Consider the following 15,462-nt stretch of genomic DNA (forward strand, 5'->3'; position numbering starts at 1 on the left):
CTGGTTGATATATAAATATATTCAAGGGTATGGTATTTAGTGCTCTTAGTTTTGCATGCATATTGCAAGCGTGCCGTGATTGTGCAGAGCTGGATCTCGTTCGTGTTGTTGGAGTTTTCGTGCAAAATATTGGAGAATCTTTCAAGAGTTGCATCCAGATTAATTGGCGTTTGATAGCCAAAATCTTGTGGTAAGAATATGTGTATAATTCCTTCGCGAGATTGAGAGATTATTTCGTGAGTAATTATGGGATTAAACACTGCGTGAATTATTTAGTGTAATTAGGGCTTGGGAAACACCGATAATGTTTAATTGACTCGAGTGTAGTTGTAATCTTCGTTGTATCATTTGATCTATTGTGGAATTTCGTGCTGCTCTCTCTGTGGACGTAGGTCACTACGACCGAACCACGTAAATCTGGTTTTCGATTTAGTTTCTTGTTCTGTCAATTTTATTGTTAGATTGCTTGCTTTTGCTACGGTTGGTATCAAAGCTAGGCTTAGCTAAGTTAAAGTGAATCGATGGCGATAGAAGAAGGAAAAATGAAAATCGACAGATTTAACGGGAAGTATTTTGGTTTCTGGAAGATGCAAATTGAGGATTATTTCTATAAGATGAAACTGCACTTGCCCCTATCAAGGGAGAAGCCAGAGACAATGAAGCAAGCTGATTGGAAATTACTGGATGGACGAGCTTTGGGTGCTATTTGGCTGATGTTGGCTCGTAACGTCACGTTTAATATCGTGAAAGAGAAGACCACTGCGAGTTCGATGAAAGCTCCGTCGAATATGTACGAGAACCCTCTGCGATCAACAAGGTTTATTTGATACGGCGTCTGTTTAACTTAAAGATGGGCGAAGGTGTGTCAGTTGCTAATCATATTAATGAATTTAATGTGATCGTTAGTTAATTGAGTTCAGTTGAGTTTGACTTTGAAAATGAGGTACGTGCTTTGATTCTATTAAACTTATTGCTTGATAGTTGGAATACTACTGTTACTGCTATTACTAATTCATCTGGGTCAACAAGTTTGACGTTTGATGGCATTCGAGATTTGATTCTGAGTGAGAACATCTATAGAAGAGAATCTAGTGAATCTATATCTGTTGGAATCGTAGCATTGTCTATTGGAATTGTAGCGTTGTCTGTTGGAATTGTGGCAAGAAGGGGCATCTTAGAAGGGATTGTTTTAACTAAACAATGACAATGGTAAGGGAATTAGAGTTGAGTTTGCGGATGATGTTGCAGCTATAGCTGACAGTAATTCGGATAGTGCTGATTATGTCTTGTTTGTCACTGATTATTCATCATTTGATAGATAGATTATGGATTCAGGTTGTTTGTTTCACGCTACACCAAATAGAAACTGGTTTATTACTTATCAATGCATGGATAGTAGTAAAGTGCAGTTGGGGAACAATTTTGAGTGCGATGTTATAGGTTTTGGTGATGTTAAAATCAAAATGCACGATGATATTGTGAGGACATTGATTGAAGTGAGGCATGCTCCAGAGTTGAAGAAGAACAAATTCAGCTGGATGTCGGTATACTTCATATAGCGGAGTTCTGAAGGTTATTTGGGGTGCCTTAGTGATAATGAAAGGAAATATGCACAATGGCCTGTATGAACTTCTAGGTGAGATAGTGATAGAATTCGCGTGGAGACGTCGAATGCATTGGTTCGAGAGTCTGAATTGTGGCATATGCGTTGAAGGCACATTAGCAAAAGAAGCCTGAAAGTTTTAAGTTAAAGAAATTTGTTGTGTGGTTATGTTACTAACGAACTGAATGTATACAGGTGCTGTAATTTAGATCAATGGCGAAAAGCACAGTTCAGTACAACTATCAGAGAAATCACGGATACTGCAGAATTAATTCACTTGGATATTCGCAGGTTGTCACGGTTTCCTTCAAGGAAAAGTATTAGATTACAGTTATAGATGACTACTTGAGGAAGACTCAGGTATTTGTGCTAAGACACAAGTTTGATGTTGTTGTTAGGGTCATGCAGTTGAGAGCTTTGATCGAAAAGGAGACGGGTAAGATGATCAAGTATGTGCAAAATGACATTAGCATGGAGTTTTACTCGAAACTGTTAAACAAATTCTGCATGAAAAAAGGCATAATGAGACACCACACTAGTGCCAGTGAACCACAACATGTTGCAGACTTGATGAACAGAACATTACTAGAGACAACCCATAAAATGTTCTGTAGTGCAGGTATGGCTAGGAGAATTTTAGTGAATGCGCTTAGTACAATGAGCTACCTAGTGAATGGATCCCCATCGACTATGATTGGATGTCGAACTCTCGAAGAAGTGTGGTCAGGTAATGTTGCTGATTATTCTATTCTAAGAATATTTGATTGCCCATGTGATGTTCGAGTTAGTGATGGTAAAACTCGATGGGAGGGCAAGAAAGTACATGTTCCAAGGTTATGCACAAGGTGAGTGGGGTTATTGGTTGTGGTGCCCGAAATTAAATTCGCTTGTTGTCAGCAGAGATGTTACATTTGACTAATCTCTAGTATTTGGAAAGCTTACAATAAACCTAGATACTCACGAAATTTTGGGGTGAGACGAGCTAATTCAAAGAAATTATACTAGCATAGAACTTTTAACATGAGTTCAGTGTGTGTACACACACACACAAACAAACTCATGTGAGGTTGATTCACGTGGCACACACGTGTGCCAATTTTATCCAGCGATTTGCTTTTGATAGTCAGTTTAGCGTACCTCTAATGCTAGCTAATGTCTAATCTTAGCAAATATTTAATTCCGCATATCCAATTCTTTTGCATACTTTGATAAAAATTTCTATTGATTTTCAAAAAGTAAGTGTTTAAAGAAATTATTTATATGTATATATATTCAGTTTAATTATTTATCTATATGTGATCTATTTTGAAATATATATATATATATATATATATATATATATATATATATATATATATATAATTAGATGAACGATCAAAGATATCCGACAGGTTATAATTCCATGTGCCTCACAATTTAAGTGGACAAAGTCCTGTATCTGGTATATTTCCAATTTTATACTTACTAAGAATAAAGTCATACATCTGCTATCATGCCTATCATGGGTATTCTTTATATATAGATTATTTTGATTATCAAACCGTTCATCTGAAGAACATCTATAAAGAAAAATCACATGGTCAAAAAGCTTTTCCACGATGAAAGTTACATTACATGATTGCACGTACTTTGTAATAAATGTTTAAAAGTAATTGTTTATATATAACTAGATTCTATTATGAAAGATCTCTATGTAACTAATGAATGATAAAAGATTTATGGTACGTTTAATTCCATCTATTTCACAATTCATATAATCGAAGTCTTATAACAGGTATGATTCAAATTTCTTTATAGTTCACACGAATAAAGTTTACATTTGGTATAATTCTTATCACCGAAATTTTGTATATATAGATTTTTTCTAAATAATTGCTCATCTCTCATTCCATGATGAAAGTTATCTTACACGATTGCGCGTATTTTGGCAATAAACGTTGATTATATTTCGAAATACCTGGAGGCTGGATGTTTAAGCTAATGGAAAAAATTTCTGCATCTAAATTATAAAACAAAAAGCTAAAAAAAAGTAATTTTTAAAAAGTTATATTCCAAGATTGAACATATTTTGGGACTGAATGTTAAAAAACAAATTGTTTATGTATGTGTGGATTAAATTTTGAAGTATCTATAGGCTGAAATTTTAAATTGATCAAATCATTCTATAGATAGATCTTTGGTAACAAGGTAGGGAAACATAATGCATAGTAATTGTTCAAATACTTTGAGGAAATACATTCAGTATCGCATTGGCCCCACTACAACCAACTATAATGAAGACATACACCCTCAAATCAAATTCATCAATCACTGATCTTGTTCAGTATATTCGACTCCATCCCAAATGTCCTCGGGACAAAAGATGCTTGGTCCATAAGTGGATTTAACCATCCGGTATAGTAGGGGAAGCTGTAGGACTACGAATAAAGCCACGGGGAGAGAGGCCAGCAAAGTAATGGGAATGAGAACCCACTCCACTCTTTTATCCAGCACAATTGCGAGAGTTGCAGCGAAGGCCACCAGCATGAAAGCCAAGGAGAGGAAGAGTAAAGAGAGACCCATTATGATCTTCTTAGGCAACGATTCGAGAAAATCTTGTGGCTCATACCGTGATGTTAAGATGGCTAGGAATAACAAGATGGCCGTCACGGAGGACAACAAACCTAACTCATCAGAAATTGCGAAAACCAGGAGAGAGTCCTCTCCTAACAACAATGGCACTCCAGTACTTCCATCATTCCCTCCGGGTACCGTGAATGCAGCACCGAACAATACTGTAGCAATTAGAGTTGAGACAAGCATACATGAATTTGCTGTGTCCTTCACCCACTTCTCTCCACTCTCAAGCAAATCTTTGTGATTCTCCACAAAATTATTCCAATATGTTTTCCCGTCGTGGTAGTGGGTTGTCGCGTGAGGCATAATCCAGCTTTCCACAGCCTATACATAAAAACTCACAGATAGGAGTTCAATAAGGGGATAAATTATTGAAAATTTGCACCCAAAAAAAAAAAAAACTGACGAGGGCACATCTCATGGAGATTAAGACTTAGCCAACACTTGATGCGAAATTGCTTAGAGGTCAAGTCCATCTTTGCTGGCAGAATTTCAAGGGTCGGGTCACTTTCTTCATAGCTTCGATGATGATTTTGTGCTTCATTTTAGTCAAGTAATGTATACATGGAAAGCACTATGTTTCTACTTTCTAATGAATCAAGTTTCATGAAATTTAGAGTCTTCTAGAATAATTTACGGAAAAAATATTGAGAAAATTGTCCGAAAAATCCTAAACCAATTGTATAATGACCAATTTATTTCTAAACATTTTTTTAATCAGTGATTTCTAAACATTTTTTTTAATCAATCGTTTCTAAACTTTTTAGTTGTGCCAATTTAGTCCTAGATCTTTTGACAATTTGCCAATTCAGTTCTAAACCTTTCAATTGTGCCAATTTAGTCCTAAACCTTTTGACGATTTGTCAATTTAGTCTTTCTAGCCAATTTTGGTCGAAAATTGATGACGTGGTGATCTAGTCAGTGCCAATCATCCTATGTGGCACGGCCATGCCATAGGACGGTCAGCGCTGATGTGGACAATTTTTGTAATTTTTTTATTTTTAAAAAAAATTTGCATTTTTTTTTCTTTTCTTTTTTTTCCTACACTGGGCCAATGAGATTGCCAACTGACTCATTACAGGTCTAGGCAAGGGCGCCGTTGCCCTTGCCAGGCAATAGACAAGGACGACAAGGGTCTCGCGCCCTCACTTGCCACTGGGGAGGGTGTCATGGCCCTTGCCTATGGTCGGCAAGGGTCGACTGGTGGCCTCACCGGCTCAGGAAAAAAAAAGAAAGAAAAGAAAAGAAAAAAACAAAAATAAAATAAAAAATTATAAAAATTATCCATGTCAGCGCCAGCCGTGACATATAAAACGATCGATGTTCACATCAGCAATTTCCGGTCAATATTGGCCGGAATGACTAAATTGGCAAATCGTCAAAAGGTTTAGGACTAAATTGATACGATAAAAAGATTTTGGACTAAATTGACCGCTGTATAAAAGATGTAGGTCATTTTGGACAACTATCCCAAAAAAGTTTTAAGAGCTGGTTAAGAAATCCGAGAATGGGTCTTTTAGTACTTCAACGTGCTTTTCTGTATTTTGTTTCGACATCATTTGAGTCAAGAGTCAACGGTAGTGTTTATGATTTGTCTAGGGTTATTGGTCTTTTATTGGAAATAAAAGGTAAATGTCTGGGATTTGCCTATATTAGAAGGTTGTTTCAAGTTGTAAATAAGACAAACCCCTCTAAGGCTCCATTAACGGTGAGTGAATGTTTTCTGAATTTTTGGAACTAAACACTTAGGTTAGAGTTTTGATAACTCTGTATCTCTTTGATAGATTCTGTGAGATTTTGTGGGATCACAACCAATTCTTCTAAAAGCTTAAGCTGTTAGATGAAGGCATAATTTAATATGTAATTATTATAACACTTCCTCTCAAGCTTAATATGATTTTTTTGCCTAGTACTAAGAGTTGACATATTTAATTGATGAGACAAATGGGGCCTGGAAAGATACTCAAGACCTCTAACTCTGATACCATGTAAGATTTTGTGGGACCACAACCAACTATTCTAAAAGCTTAAGCTGTTAGATGAAAGCATGGTTTAATATTTAATTATTCTAACACATTCCATTAAGTGGTGAATTACGTACCTCTTATCTTGAGGTGGATTCATTAGGTAGTGAGCATCTACTCTTTATATGCCCTATATTCTCAGGTGGATTTCTTAGGTGGTGAGCATTTATCCTATCATGTGTCCTGTATCTTGAGGGGATTCTTTAGGTGGTAATCGTTTTTCTTATAGCCCTTGTGTTACCTTCTAATCTTCGACCCCTTTAGTAAGAGTTGGTATCAAAACCTAGGCAATGGCTGGTTGTCTTCATTGTGGACTCAATGGCGATCATCGTGATGTCGAACTAGAAGATTTGAGTAGACAAGTACAACAACTCGAAGAATAATCAGAGAAATTTCAATTGTTGGGACGTGACGATCCCCGTTATGACCCTGAAGAAGAAGACAACAAAGAGGAGATTACCTCTTTCGTGATGTCTGTCCCAACTCAACTAGTGAAGAGGCTTTGTTGTGTCATTGTTAAAGTAATGGTGATTCTTACGATTTCGATGCCAAATTTGACATCTCGAAAGACTTTATCTATTGGTTTGAGACACGATGAAAGAAAAAAGGCACAATGTTTCTCCACTTAGGATGCTTTGTTCAATTATGGTACTTGCTTCATATTTATATTGGGAAACTACATGAAGAAAATTCATTTTCAAGCGTCCAACGGATGGTAATCAAGTCAATTGCTAAGTGGGAGTTATGTCTTCATATACGTAATTGATTGTTCAAAAGTAAATCAAATAAAATGCTATATGAATGGATAGTTACGTGATAGGAAAAGATGCAACCTAACCTCGCAAGGTTGGTGTAGTTGGTGAGGAAGCATGGGATTTTCAACCTAGAAATTGAAATTCAGCTTTTTAAATCTCACCAACTGTGTACAAATTGTTTTGAATTCGAGTCAACTACACATGCCAAATGTTTAAATTTAACTAGTTCGTGGGGTTATAAGGGTGTTCCATGGGTCTGCAGCGGTGGCTATGACAATGCCCATGTGAGGGCCAATCTAGCGCTCCTCGATTAGTGGCGAGCTACATTGTTGCCACCATTGAGCAACCAAACCTCGTCAGCGGTCCGGGGAGGGTCATTGCACTCGAAGCAACCCCGCGAGGGTCCCTAAACCTTGCAAGTGACAAAGGGGGCGGCCCCTTCTTGTTCCTCTTCGATGATCATTCTCTATTTTTGGCCTTTTTTCTTTTAACTCGAGGTCCTTTTTATTTTTAGTTTTTGTGATGCGGCCCCTATTTGCCCCATATTAGTGCCACTTGTGCACAAAAAAAAAGAAATTAATAAAAAATGCCAATAAATTTTTCCTCAATAAAAAAATTGATGGAAGTAACGAAAGGACTAACGTGAAGGACAAAGACAAGCTTTAGGATTTATTAAGCATGAATTCAAAGTTTTAGGACTCAAGTGTAGGGTTGACTTAAATTTTAGGACTCTTGTTGCATGTAATTATCCCAACTTCTTTTTCATAACGGAGAACAGAGAGTTGAAATGAAATTAAGGTAAATATATAGTAAAAGCTTCACGATCTCATTTTTTTTTTGTAGACAATGGTTTGCATAAGTAAAACTTTAGTTAATAGATAAATTAACTAATGAGAAGTGTTCTTGAATTAATAGATAATCAAATCAAAATAGTGGCCATAAATGACCTTAGCTAATCTTTTAATTGAAAAAGAGAAGATTCATGTCATACTGCTTTAAAATCATTATCCATCTACATACATTCAATTATATCGGAACTACACTATAATCTTAGATACAAAATATGATACAATGGAACGAGCAAAGCTATCGTGAAAATATAAGTAAAACTGATTTAAATTTTATTTGGGCTCCAAATTAATATACGTGGGTTATACAGGAAATGACTTGCATGATGATCCCCTAATTGCTTGGTGGCAGACACCTATACAAAGTGTCGGTCGAATTTAAAAAAGAGTCACTTGGATTAGATTATGCGGTGGATCGTAGTTATATTAGTAAAATTGATATGCAATTTAACTGCTGAGTTTCAATAAGTTTTTAGTGCCCCAATTTCTCTAATTAGTCTCGCTTATTTTCTGAAAATTGTTCTAAGGATGTAGTGTTGTTTCTCAACTTACTTTAGTAATTTATTTATAGCATGGATAATTTAAAAGTTTTATGTCCCAACGAAGTGTTGGCTTAGATGGCAAATAGTTTCTTCTTCTCATTGTAATCTTGGATTCAAGTCGTATTGGAAGCATTTTAGGAGTAAAATCCTGTGTGCACAGGATCAATGTGGGGCAGTACGCCCTTAAAATCACCTAGGAAGGTGGACCTCATGGTGAGCAAAAGCTAGGCCGGACATCACCTGACCGATATAAAAGAAATGTTCTATGCATATTCCCAAGACTATCCGAATAAAGTTCTAGCCATCATATTTTGAAAATTTTGTCACGAAGACCTATGAGAATTATCATTAAGCGCAGTTATTAAATATATGAAAAGAAAGATAATTACCTTGTACCATTGGAGTTCTCTTTGCACTTGAAAAGCTGCTCCAGCCACGTTAATTACCGCATCAAAACTAGGGTAGTACTCTGTTGCTGCGTACTCTGCTACTGCGTCCATCATCATCGTGGATTCTTCCCATGTAGGCCCTGGAACTAATGAGAACTTATTGGTTGAGCTTACCTTCAAAAAGAGTCTGAGAGTCCTTTCTTGGCGATACTTCACAGCACGTGTCTCCAACCTCTTACCATCGGGAAAAATCGAAATAAGCTTTGGGAAGAACTGAATAAGTAGCTTCACGATTTCACTAATTCCCCTGACTGTGGCTTCATCCAATAGTTTTCCCTTTCGGACAAGATCGATGATCTCAGTAGTCTTCCTACAAGAGATTGCAATGCAAACTTGTTTTGCCAACTCGACTGCCGCTACGTGTTTCAGCTTCATCTCATGAATCCTCTTGATTGTAGGAACTACAAAATGTTAAAGAACAAACGAAAACGATAAACGAAGAGGCAGCAATTGAATTTTACTTATATATATAAAAAAAATAGTCCAGCTTTGCATCCCAATTTTTGTTATCAGACACAACAGTTTACTTAATAGTCGTATTTTCCCACAAAAGCCCCTGCTACATTTAGAGCTAGGGTTGGCGGGGCGATTGGGAAAAAATCTCATCCTTTTACCTTTTTTTTTAATCTTTTTTTTACTCTTTTAGAAAAGCTATTTTAATCTTTTTTCTCCATTGGGAGTCAGTCCTCAAATGCAAAGTGTGAGTTTTAGCAATTGCTGATGCAAAGTACAAAAAAGGTTTTAAATCACTTTTGGCATTTTCCAAGAAAAGATTTATATCATGTGTGGATGAAAAAAATAATTGGATCTGAAGAAAGTAGACGAGATTAGAGGGTAACTGAAGTGAGTGATCTTCCTTGAAGTTCAAACGAGGCTTTATAACGTTAATCATAATTAAGAGAATATAATTAGAAGACTTAACCTGATAGAACAGCTCTGAAAATAACCACGTTAATGATATCTGTCTAGTTAGAGTAAATCACAGTAGTCTTTGCATATATAAGATTAATTTAGATGATATTGTTCAAATATGCATAGCAGCTAGTAATAAAAAAATCATATTGTTATTCATGCTCAGCACAAGAGCAAAAAGTTTTTGCAAAAAAATTTTCTTTCTCCATTCTATCTGTCTCCAACAAAATCAAAACTTCCACATCAGGTCACATAATGGTATGTGACGTTCGAGTTTACTTGTTACACCTAAAAGACAATGTGAGTAGAGTTAACTTGACTCTATTTTGAAATAACTTTTAATTTGATGAAAATACGCAACGACACTATACTTCGGTTTCCTTTTTGTTCTTAAATAAAAATGGAAGAATTAGGGACAAGGCTAAAGTGTATTTCGGGTGCATACAAAAGTTGGGTGAAGATGACAGATGCAACTACGCGCAAAGGTTGTGAGTAAGTTTTGGGAACTGTAGGATTTTCTTTTAGTGGTCAGGTGGCGTTTGGGCTAATTTTCGCGCACTTCAATTGGTCCACCTTCTCGGGTAATCTTAGGAGCCCAGTCTTCCATGTTGGCCTGATGTATTCAGGAGTGCGTCCAACAAATCTGAAATATAGGATTGTAATATGAGGAGAAAACTCCTTTATTATCTAACAGCCCGCTTGTTGGTATAGGATATATAACTTGGGGTGGAATTCTGGGATGCACGATTTTGTTGAGACCCACGAAATTTGCTCCCATTGAAATATTCTTCTATTCCAAGCCCTCCCAAGCAAATTATTTTGATTTTTCCTACCTGCTCCTATTCCTATTCTTCACGCCTTTTTAAAGTTGCCAAGTAAAAGTGTGAATTTACTATGTTAAAATGCGATTAACTGACAAACCCAGGCCATCATCTGTTGCAACCTTATTTCGTAGCCAATGACGCGAGGGGCTTGCCCCCGGTCTTATGCCCAATTCCTGCACCCTCTCGACGCGTTCTTTCGTGTTGTATTGAGATGAAGTAGCAGTCAAAGAAAATAATATTTAGGCTTTAAGCACATACAAAAATACATATGAGTTCATTGATGTTATTTTTCCAGAAAGATTTACATGCTTGATAGAGATGATGAAGCGAACATGATTTCACCAATCAAGATTGAAGGAGAAGTCCTAGGTTTACGTAACTCTTATTCCATATCTTCTGCTTAGATCAGCTAGCCATATGCAAGAAATTCCTAGCTTAACATCAAATCTCGCCTCAATTTGCAGTTTCAACTTTCAAGTATTCTTTTTTCACTTTTTCTTTTTACAATTTCGCAACTCTTGAAATTTGGAATTTGGTGAATATCTGAAATCTTTCAAAATATAAATTTATCAACACAAAAAATCATGTTTAAGTTTGAATAAATTTTTTGAAGGATTTTTATTAAATCCGTTGACGGTGTAAAGAATAACGGCATAATTCTAAAAGTGCCAAAAGTTGTATACGGCGCTCACTTTAGTGCCAAAAGTTTTTTTTTTATCACTTTGCGCCAAATTTTTTGAAAAACGATCTTTTCAGTGTCAACTCCGATCTACTTGGCCAAAAATCCGACATGGCTTTTTTTGTATTAATTTCTTAAGTCAACGTGGCTCGCTAGAGAGTCCAGTCAGCATCTAAACCATAAACGACGTCGTCTACTAGCTTTCCCCTAAACAAGAATCCTAAATCCCCAAATTGAAAGAGAAACCCTAACCGGCCATTCAACCGAAATTCACACCATAATTCGATTTGCCCCCAAAATTAACAACTTAATCTTGCAAATGGAGGGCAAGAGCTCAAATTTTTCCCTAGTTTTCCCTCCTCGCCCAAGCCCTATTTTTTTTTTCCCTCCAATTGAGTTACGCAGAGAGAATGACTAACCTGGCTGATTGAGAGCGATAGAGAAGGTGAGCAATGGACAGCGAGTGACGACGAGCGAGCGGCGGACAACGAGCGATGTTGACAGGGAGAATGGTGGACGGTGAGAGGAACACGATAGGAGCCTTAACTTTCATTCATTATGTGCGGCGTCGTTTTTGGGCATAGGATGGTGTGGCGTTGGTTTGGGCAATGGATGGTGCGGCGTTGTTTTTAGGCAACGGCGTTGGTGTGGCACCGTTCAGTCCTACCCAACCATATTGGACTGAACGATGCCGTTTTACCAGTCCACGTGGACTGGAATTTTTAACAAAAAATCCTACTCAGGTTATTTTTTTTTAATTGTAAGAGCCATGTAATTATTTTAGCCGGAATATCTCGCCGTTGGCACTTAAGTGATCGTTTTTTCTTTGATTTGGCACTTAAGTGAGTTGGCAAAAAACTTTTGGCACTAAAATGAGCACCGTACACAACTTTTGACACTTTTGATGTCCTTCTACCTAAGTTACACATTCACTGTTGGACGGTTGATACGTTAAAAAAATTTAATGACAAAACTAACTTCAAGAACACATATCACTCATCCAATGGTGACTATGTAACAGTTTTTTCACACAGGCAGTGGGCCTAACACAAATTCTTTTCCAAATTATGGTGAAGAATTAAGTAGGAGCTTTTTTCTACTTATAAAAGAAGTCAAAAACAAACAAGCCATAGACTATTAGTTGGAGAGAGAGGGACAGAGATAGAGACGTATCTTGATAAAATGGAAGGTTACCTGCAATTTTGGCGGCATTCCAAAGTGACCTTGGAATACATTGAAGCGCTACAATCAGGTTGCAAAGAAAATCCGGTCACTGGATATGAAATCATTGTAAGACCTCATAATTTGTTCGTTACATTGTCCAATCAATTAAATTATATGATACTTATGCACTTGGTTGAATCATATTTGGTTCCCAGGGGATAGCCGATCCATGAAGTAGTTCGGTTTCAGGCCATTGTTGAAGTAAAACTAGGTCAACGAACCAGAGTACATACTATATAGAAACAATCATTTCCGGTTTCTTTTGCTAGTACGGAGGTAATCAATCTAAGAAAATTGACTTAAAAGTTCAAAATGATGAAAGGTCCTAAGATAATGCCCAACAGCAAAAATGCATACCCACCCGAATCCGAATTTTTATCTGTTGGTTTATAGTTCAAGTCCACCGGAATACCTTCAATTCAGAAACAAAAGAGCAGGTGATGAGCAAATCATTAATGAAGGGATGCGAGTGCAGAAAGTACGCACATTTGTATATCAATGCTTCCAAAACACCAAGTTTGGTTCCGCTGCGAAAGTGAGACTCTTTCCTCGCCAACACTTCCAGTATAGATTGGTCGTGATATGTGCTTCTCATGGTAATTAAGTGAGGGTATCGCTCGATTAGAGAAAGGGTGATATCTACCCGAATTCACCAGCAAAGTTGATCAGGAAAATAAGCTAAGTCTAGAATGAAGGAAAAAACAGATGGAATTGAGACCCTTACCAAAAAACAGATGGAATTGAGATAAAGAGTGATGGTGATCTTACCATGATGACCGATCGAGGTGAGATGTACAATGGTATCAATCGCGGTGGGACTGCTGAAGGGATGACTTGGTCCATCGTCTGTCGTACTTTTTGCCAGGAACCAGGCAATCTCCTTATGCATAGAAGCTTCCCGAGCAGATATTACCAAAGGAACACGTCCTTTATTATCTGCAATTTGCGTCAACTTAGGATTGCTTCTAACTAATGCCTTGACCATCCTTATCCTTCCATTCAGGACAGCAATGTGGAGGGCTGTGCGGCCATCACAATCAACCGTTTCAAGCACTTCCCGATATGGAGACAAGAGCTCAACCAGGTTCTCAACAAATTGGTCTCGTGCACTCAAAGTGGCTATGTGAAGCACTGTTTCTGATCTGCTTGTTATTTTGGCCGTCTTTGAAGCAGGATCTTGTTCGAAAAATCTTTTAGCAGATTCCCAATCACCCTTGAATACAACTCTCAACAATTGTCGGTAATGGTGTCCATCCACATCCTTTTCCGATATTTCTGCAGTAGATGCAAACTTTTCAGGCCATTTTGTTAATACGTTTTTGCAGACATTGAGTAGTGTCCCAGAAACGAAAATTTTCATGAAGATCCGCCCCAGATATTAATTTCACAATGAAGTAACGCTTTTGAGGGATAACGCACCTGGAGCACCTCCGGATTGAGAAGGAGCTAATCCAAAGTTTACACGAACATCTTCAATATATGTAGGAGAAAGAGTGAGCACATTTTAAGACCACATAGCTTATACCATATTTTTTCTCGGTGGGAACTTGAACATGTACCTGCTGGTGGTTCCGCATGATTCGACTTTCCTCGTGTCTCACTTGGCTGCGTTGCCATTGGGTTGCTCTCCTGGTTAGAGTCTTTCAACAACAAAGTAAATGGAGAATGCAAAAATGGGTAAGATACTCAGTTATCAAAGAGTTTCAGTCTCCTCAGGGGGAGTTCTTTCGTTCCTTATATACAGGTACCTTCCTTAGAGTAAAGGTGAGCATCCATAATTATAGCAAGCAAGCATATCTTTTTTCACCCTTACAAAAGCGGGATTACTTGAGTGTAAAATAGTTCATCCCTGGGAATATAGACTAGACCTATACTAGTGGGCAAGCAGCCTCAAGCATGGTGCCACACATCATTAGGTTTAGCCCTTAGTGATGGAACCATTATTTTAAGTTGATTCTATCCCTCTTTCTTACAATAGAGTTCATTCTATCCCTCGACAACATGATCAAGTTCAGTCTTTACCAAGTTAAGTTGCTTCTTTTCTTGAGCTCGGGAAAGCTATTCAGGCCCTTTAATTTTCAAGCCTTTCGCCGTATAAAGCTATCAGCAAGACAGGCACCTCGCTTTTGTCACTCCCAAAAGCGAAAGCAAAGAACTTCAATTCAATTCAAGGCAGAGTCTTTCTAAAGAGACTGCTTTTCCTGAAAAGATAATTAAGTGGGAGAACTCGTAGGAAGGGGGGCGGCCCAATGGAAAATTTTCAATTTCCTGTTTTCATATCCAAAATTCGCAATGAAAATACGTTTAGTAGAATTTTGGTTGCCGTGTTTTCAAATTTTGAACCTTAAAACTAAAAACGACCAAAATTGACCTTATTTGTACAGTACACCCAAAATGTTTTTATAATTTTCAACCCCGTTAAAAACTCTTATTTTTCACTCACCAAACATATTATCAAGAAAATGGAAGATGAAAACTAGATAACAGTTTTCATCGGAACATTTTTGTGAACCAAATGCAATCTAAATACCTTGAGAGATTTGACGGTGATTTTGGTTTTAGAAAAATGGTGTAATGATACATGAGTCGACTCAAGAGACGGAAATGTTGATTCAACTAAGCAGGCACTCATGTGTCATATTCAAGTATTTTTCGTAAAACAAACCTTTTAGAGTTTTCTGGAACAACCAAGGAAAAAATGACTTCCAAAATAATTTGGAAAGTCCAACTAAATCATCAGATATTAAAATTATTCTTTCTGAAAAGACTTACTTTAAAATTATTTGGGGAAATAACACTTTTTGTCCTTGTAATTTTGACAAAGTGACTTAAATTGTCACAAGAAAACTGTATAAGGTCCGGAATTATTACCAAACAAAGTATAGGGATTAAAAGTGAGATTTCCCGACCTATTGGGACTGAAGAAATTTTATTTCCCTGAACTAAAAATGCAAAACTGGCCACCAAATACAGTTTATTTGATTTA

At 37.1% G+C, this 15,462-nt stretch overlaps 1 pseudogene; it reads right to left on the reverse strand.

Moving 5' to 3' along the window:
- Nucleotides 1-3,755: 3,755 nt before the first annotated feature.
- LOC130136947 (uncharacterized) lies at nucleotides 3,756-13,606 on the reverse strand (annotated as a pseudogene).
- Between the last annotated feature and the right edge of the window lie 1,856 nt (nucleotides 13,607-15,462).

The sequence above is a fragment of the Syzygium oleosum genome, unplaced genomic scaffold (genome assembly GCF_021117445.2).
Source record: "Syzygium oleosum isolate NSW1041296 unplaced genomic scaffold, Sole_v2.1 Sole_v2.55, whole genome shotgun sequence".
NCBI lineage: Eukaryota > Viridiplantae > Streptophyta > Magnoliopsida > Myrtales > Myrtaceae > Syzygium > Syzygium oleosum.